At 36.5% G+C, this 7,004-nt stretch overlaps 1 long non-coding RNA gene across 9 annotated transcripts; it reads left to right on the forward strand.

The window, feature by feature from the left end:
* The first annotated feature begins 3,978 nt into the window (after positions 1-3,978).
* LOC113293400 lies at positions 3,979-6,799 on the forward strand. 9 transcript variants are annotated; one of them, XR_003332288.1, is made up of 8 exons: positions 3,983-4,112; positions 4,252-4,282; positions 4,477-4,565; positions 4,750-5,494; positions 5,592-5,663; positions 6,125-6,145; positions 6,248-6,361; positions 6,492-6,799. It is a non-coding gene; the product is annotated as an uncharacterized LOC113293400 (long non-coding RNA). The 9 variants fall into 9 exon arrangements; XR_003332283.1 differs by having other exon boundaries at positions 4,750-5,124; positions 5,440-5,494; positions 6,248-6,799; XR_003332285.1 differs by having other exon boundaries at positions 4,750-5,082; positions 5,440-5,494; positions 6,248-6,799.
* Positions 6,800-7,004: the final 205 nt, after the last annotated feature.

The raw sequence follows: 7,004 nt of genomic DNA on the forward strand, positions 1-7,004 counted from the left end.
ATATAGAGTATTGACTAAGGGGGAGTGATACATATCACTGTAGTATTATTGTTAAAGTCGTGATGCAATTGGACTTTGATGTTACATAATGATACTATGACACTGTATAATAATGATCGAGAATCTCGATTTCTCTCATTGTTATAGCTATGGATCTTCAACAACGGTGATGTTAAACTTACAACCTTTGGGATCATTGGAGTACTTGGAAGGACGAAGATTTCAGGGAACGTTGAAGATTAAACTACGGAATAGGAGCCATTAAAGTTTATCTTTTTTGTATTCCATATGTATTAATAGTTTTGTCACTAAAATTGACAAAGGGGGAGATTGTTAGAGCATAGCTCGGTCGACCTCGCATGCGTTGCTATCTCAAGCATGTTTGTCAATGTTAGTGATCAAAACTATGAGTCTTGATTTCTAGCTTACATAGATAAGTCTCAGACTAGGATAGAAAAGTGTAGTTGAGCTCAAGGACTCCTTGGCGATTCATCATACAACGACGAAGATCTATACAAGGAAACGTGGAACTTCATCAACAAAAAGGTATGTGGAGACTTGAACTTATCTATCACCCAAAAGTCTATCTTTTCTATCTCCTACTTCTTATGAGACAAAAAGTCGTATGCTATATAGACTAGATCATACACATTTGACATTTCGAGCTGAGCATTCATTGCTTATATTTTTCTCGAAATCGTGTGTTGGTAAAGATTTTCGCTTTGATCAAGTTTATCTTTACCTAGTGACGAAAGTCATGAAAAGTTTCAATCACTTTGAGAATTGCTCTGACGTGAATCGGTCTGTGAATAACGGCTACATAACGTCCTCTGAGAATGTCTCATTTATTGAAATGAGAGTTTAGATTACATAACCATGTATTCCTTGAACCGAAGTTGTCGAGATTTGTTGATCAATAGAAATTGGAAGGATTGTGCAATTGGATTGCCAAGTCCGCGAACCCAGTACGCAGACTCAATCCGCGAACTGTCGGAAGTTCACGACCGAGAATTTCTTCTAGATTTCCAAAAATCGTTTGTGTGCTAAGTCACGAACTTAGTCCGCGAACCCAGTCCGCGAACTGGCGGAAGTTCTCTTTCCGAGAATTTCTGCTGAGTTTGGAAAACTCAACCGATTTACTTAAGTCCGCGAACTCGTTTGTTAACTTAAAAGGTTATGATCTAAATATGTGCTCTGAACATGAAACATTAAATTACTAAGGAATGCTTTATGCAAACCGTGGCTATAATGTTCATGAGCCGATTCAATCGAACCGAATCATCTTTGTTTCAATTGTGTCTTGTGTAGTTACATAAGATCTCATAGCAATTGAACAACTCTTTAACTAGTTCATTTGAGTCAATTGAACTAGTTATGGTGAAGAAGAACAAGGTTAATATGAAATACTCATATAGTTAACCTTTTGGGTTACTGTGTTGAACCAACATACACGTACACGTTTGGCCATGGTTTTCGCAAACCCAGTAAACGTCTACCCAAGTGTGTGTGACAAGCTAAGTTTTCGATCTAACGGTTGAGAAATATCAGCTTGAATATAAATCAGGTTTTCATCTAACGGTGAATACGGATTGCTTTGTAACTAAGGCAAAACCCTGATTTGAAGGCTATATAAAGGAGACATTTAGCATTGGGCAAAACTAATCCCCACACATATTTGTGATACTAGTGCGCTCTATAGAGTCGATTCTCCTTTAACCTTTGGTTTTCTTATCTAAAAACAGGTTAACGACTTAAAGACTTCATTGGGATTGTGAAGCCAGACCGATACTACTTTTATCATAGTTGTGTGATCTGATCTCGCATCTTCTATCGTACGAGTACAATCGATTGATTGGCTTGAGATCGTGAGAGTTCTCCGATAGGCAAGATAAATAAGTCACAAACAGCTTCGTCTCACTATTTGTGATTCCTCGACAAACCGCATGTGTAGTCAGGAAGGATTGTAGAGATGTGATTGATTAATCTAGGTTGTTCTTCGGGAATATAAGACCGGATTATCAATTGGTTCCTGTTCACCTTGATTTCATATCTTAAGATGGAACAAAACCTAGGGTTTATCTGTGGGAGACATATTTATCCTTTGATAGACTTTTCTGTGTGAGACAGATTTGTTTATTATCAAGTCTGCGATTTTGGGTTGCAGCAACTCTTGGTTGTGGGTGAGATCAGCTAAGGGAATCAAGTGCGCAGTATCCTGCTGGGATCAGAGGCGTAGGAGTACAACTGTACCTTGGATCGGTGGGAGACTGATTGGAATTCAACTATAGTCCAGTCCGAAGTTAGCTTGGAGTAGGCTAGTGTCTGTAGCGGCTTAATATAGTGTGTATTCAATGTGGACTAGGTCCCGGGGTTTTTTTGCATTTGCGGTTTCCTCGTTAAAAAAATCTCTGGTGTCTGTGTTATTTCTTTTCCGCATTATATTTTATATAATTGAAATAATACAGGTTGTGCGTTCGTGATCATCAATTGTAAATCCAACCTTTGGTTGTTAATTGATATTGATTGATCCTTGGACATTGGTCTTTGGTACCGTCCAAGTTATTCCTTGTATTTGATAAAGACTCGCTATTGTTTTTAGCTTGAGTAAAAATCAAATCAAGAGAGAGATATTAACTCCTTGAGATACTTTTATCTAGATTGAGTCTGACTGTCTAGTTGATTCTCTAACAAAGTATTTCAGAGTTAGTCCATACAGATTGCTAAGTGAAATATTGTGTGGTGTTGTTAGACCCCCGTTTTTTCAATAATTGATTGAACTTACGCACAACCTGTGATATTTCGATTATACGGAAAATATACTGCGGAAAAGAAATAACACCGACACCAGAAGTTTTGTTAACGAGGAAACCGAAAAAGCAGAAAAACCCCGGGACCTAGTCCAGATTTGAACACCATATTGTATTAAGCCGCTACAGACACTAGCCTACTCCAAGTTAACTTCAGACTGGAATGTATTTGATCCCTAACTAATCTCACACTGATCAAGGTATAATCGCGTTCCTTACGCCTCTAGAACCACGTCGGATTCTGCGCACTTGATTCCCTTAGCTGATGTCACCCACAACTAAGAGTTGCTACGACCCAAAGTCAAAGACTTGATAAACCAATCTGTCTCACACAAAAAAGTCTATTGAATAGATAAATCATTCTCCCACAGATATACCTACGAGTTTTGTTTTGTCTTTTGATAAATCAAGGTGAACAGGAAACAATTGATATACCGAACTTATATTCCCGAAGAACAGCCTAGAAATATCAATCACCTCACAATAATCTTAATCGTATGGTAGCGAAACAAGATATTGTGGAATCACAAACGATGAGACGAATATGTCTGTGACTACTTTTTATCTTGCCTATCAGAGATTAAATCTCGAGCAAATCTTTAGAGAAGATGATACTCAATACGATAAAAAAAAAAAGTAAGATCAGAACACGCAACTACAGAAAAAATAGTTGGGTCTGGCTTCACAATCCCAAGGAAGTCTTTAAGTCGTTAACATATAATGATTTTAGAAAAACCTAGGTTAAAGAAGAATCGACTCTAGTCGCAACTAGTATCACACATGAGGTGTGGGGATTAGGTTTCCCAGTTTCTAGAGTTCTCCCTTATATAGTCTTCAAATCAGGGTTTGCAATCAATGTTACCTTGGTAACAAAGCATTCAATATTCACTACACAAAATTCTGGATTTAGCAACCTATATTAGCAACAGAGATAGAGCTGTTGCTAATTCGCAACAAAAGGAAGCAGTTGCTAAACTTTAGAAACAGCTGCTTGCTGTTCCGAAACTCGCAACCGCTAACCTACTGTTGCTATTAGCAGCTGCGGCAAATTCACGCATGCCACTCGTCTGTGTGCGAAGTAAAACTTATTGTTATTTTTCTACCCAGTCAACTCATATTTCTATAATTCTGTAACCCTAGACTTAAGAAAACTTATCCACACTTCTATTTTCTATTTTCGATCATTCCTTCTCTCTATACAGCCGTAAGAAGAGAAGAAGAGATAGGAGCAGTAGCTGGTGGTAAAGAAAAAGATATTGGTGCAAAGATCGCACCTATCACTAAACTTGAAGAAGTTTACGACTGGTAAGGAAGATATTATCTACGATTTTTTGTGTATAAACAACTCTTCCTTCTTCTTCACTTTCAGATCTTCGTCCTTTGTCATTTCTCTTTCTTAGAGAGAAAATAAGTGTAGTTGATTGAATTTTAATTGAATTTTCAGATCAATATACAAGTAATGGATTCTCGATAAGGTTAAAGTGAACTGATTTCGATTCATTCTTTTTTCTCATTTTTAGGGTTTTTCTTGTATTGTAGTTATTTTGGGGATTTTTGTGCTTAGATTTAGAATTGTATGAGGGATTCGGATCTTGAGGCGTTTTTATTTACTGGGTTTTCTCCGAAATTTGAAATATGGTTTGTTATCTTCTTTAATTGGTGATTTCAGTATTATTGGATATTTCAAGAAGGAGCAATCTTGTTGTTATCGTTATAACAGATTGTTGGCAGTAATTGATTGCTCAAATGTGAAAAAAGGTAATTTTTTTGTTGACTTCGTTTTAGATTTAGATATGTTATATGATTGATCAATTTTGGGAAATTGAATAAAGTAGTGACGAAATGTAACCTTAATTTATAGAGTACACTTGATTTTTTTAAGGTGATAAGTGAAGACGTAAGATATCAGATTGGTTCATTTTATTGCTTTGCTTATTAACAGTAAAATAAAACTAAAGAATGGGTGATGTGGAAAGTATGGAACTGAAATTCAGAATTGATAATACGGGTATTGCTCATATGAATTATGCTTCTACTACGATTGCAACTCTCAAGGAACATCTTGTTGCACAATGGCCTCAAGGTTTGGAACTTCTTTATTTAACATTCCGTATGTCTAATAATTTGGTCGTGTTTGCACATTTGAACTCGTTTATGTTTAAATGCTTTGAATTGGTTTGCTTCTAGAGTAGATAACTTGGTGGGCTAAAGTTTGTGGGATCATATGCACCTGGCATATTAATATGTTGTATACCGACTAAAGCTGGTACTACGAGTACGGTTCTTTATTATCATCTTGGTGTCATTTTCTCTCATGGTATGTGATATCGACACTATTTGGAACGTCCTATGCACTGAGCCCTATTTTATCTGCATGGAGGAATCTATGTACTGATATTGATAGAATGGGAGGTTATGCAGAATTTCTTATGGTTCAGTAATAATTGCAAAATCATAATCTGTGCAAATTTCATGTTCTGAGTTAGTTTCATCCTTCCATACCCCTTGATCCTGATGGGTATTTTGTTTGAATGGTTAAAGTTAGTAGTGGGTTCGGATTATTTATGGCCTTACGGGTGAAAAAATGATCGAGTGGTGTCTTCTTACTTGTTTCTTTCTGTGGATTTTGTAGGTTGAGTATTATTTCAGTGATGCAAATTTGGCGATGTATTCGAAGCTTATAAGTGGTTAGATTCATTCAACTGTTTTATGTGATCATGTCCTGCACATTAAAGTCATATCTAGGGGTCCATTCTCATGTTGTTTTGGTGCTGAAATCTGCAGGCTGTAAGTGAAGATGGAAGTAGGTTAGGTATCAAAATTCATTCACCGACTCAGATATGAAAGGGATTGCAGGTAACATCACTAACTACTTTGCTATCTTTGATGAAAGTTAGTTGTATCATGTAGAGCAAGAAAGTACCGGCTTAGTATGCCTTTCTTTTGGCGTACCCATATCTTTTCTTGGGCAATGAATGTAAAATACTACTGGTGTTTTAATAACAATCTTATACATAGTTGGATTTTGGATTTTGGATCTTGTCTGTTTGTTTGAGTCTGCACAAATAGTTACCTAATAGCTTTGTGTTACAGTAGATGTTGTATCAGTTACATGAGAGTACTTGTACTCTCTTTTTTTTTCTACTTGAGTTGTGACTGGAAAAGTCGATGATCTTGAAGTTGCATCCTTTTTATACTGCTTCTACACGAGAGCTTTTGTTTCACATGAGAGTAACTTACATATTACCTAATTGAGATAACTAGAGTTTATTATCAGTATACTAATCTATTTTTTTTTGTTTCATGGTTTCTGCCAGAGGCTTCAGCAATAACCACTGGTGAGAATACTATGCAGTGACATCGTTTGTACTTTTTAATTTCTGCCAGAGTCTTCAGTAATAACCACTGTCACATCTTCTAACCTGTAATCTTTCCAGCAGAATCCATGAACCCTTTCCTGATCAGCTGCTAAGTTGGTGTTTATCTGCAAGAATTTCCAATTTAAAGGGAGCTTGCTTACCAGAAGAATATAGAGGGATGCAGTTCCAACCTTGGTATGATTATATGGAAGTACCAATTGATTATGACAGCCTTCTTTTAACAACTTTCTACTTTCCTTGCTCTAGCTTTGAACAATTCATTCCACTTGTTACCTTTTAGTTCTCTCAGACTCTTCTCTTGCAGATAAATAGACTGCAGGGGATAGTTATAGATGGGTACAATAACGAAGTCCCTTTGAAAAGCTTACTCATTCCTTTGGTTCTTATACAACAACGAATTCAGCATCCTCGTGTGATCATCCTCTCAAAGCCACAATAATTTGCTGCATTCTAATTACTGATCATTGTAAGAGATTGTAACATTCTGTTTCTATATGCAATCCTTAGAAGCTAAAACAAACATAGTAGCACCAGCACGATGTAAGAACAAGAACATATTTGCATATGCAATCTTTCAGTTGTACAATTTGACACTTGATTTTCTTAATGCAACCTGTAACATTTTCTTTATGTCACGAGTTCCCTGCTTTTTATTGTATTTGGTTCCCTTTCTTTGTAGAATGTCTTTGAGGTGTAAACCTGTGGGAATATCTGTGTGAATATAAGAGTATGAGAATTATCATATTCAATTGTTGGATATAAAATGAATCAGGGCTTTGCAGGGAACTGGGGGGTAATCAGTTTTTACTAGGTCAAC

This window comes from Papaver somniferum, chromosome 7, assembly GCF_003573695.1.
Source record: "Papaver somniferum cultivar HN1 chromosome 7, ASM357369v1, whole genome shotgun sequence".
Taxonomy (NCBI): domain Eukaryota; kingdom Viridiplantae; phylum Streptophyta; class Magnoliopsida; order Ranunculales; family Papaveraceae; genus Papaver; species Papaver somniferum.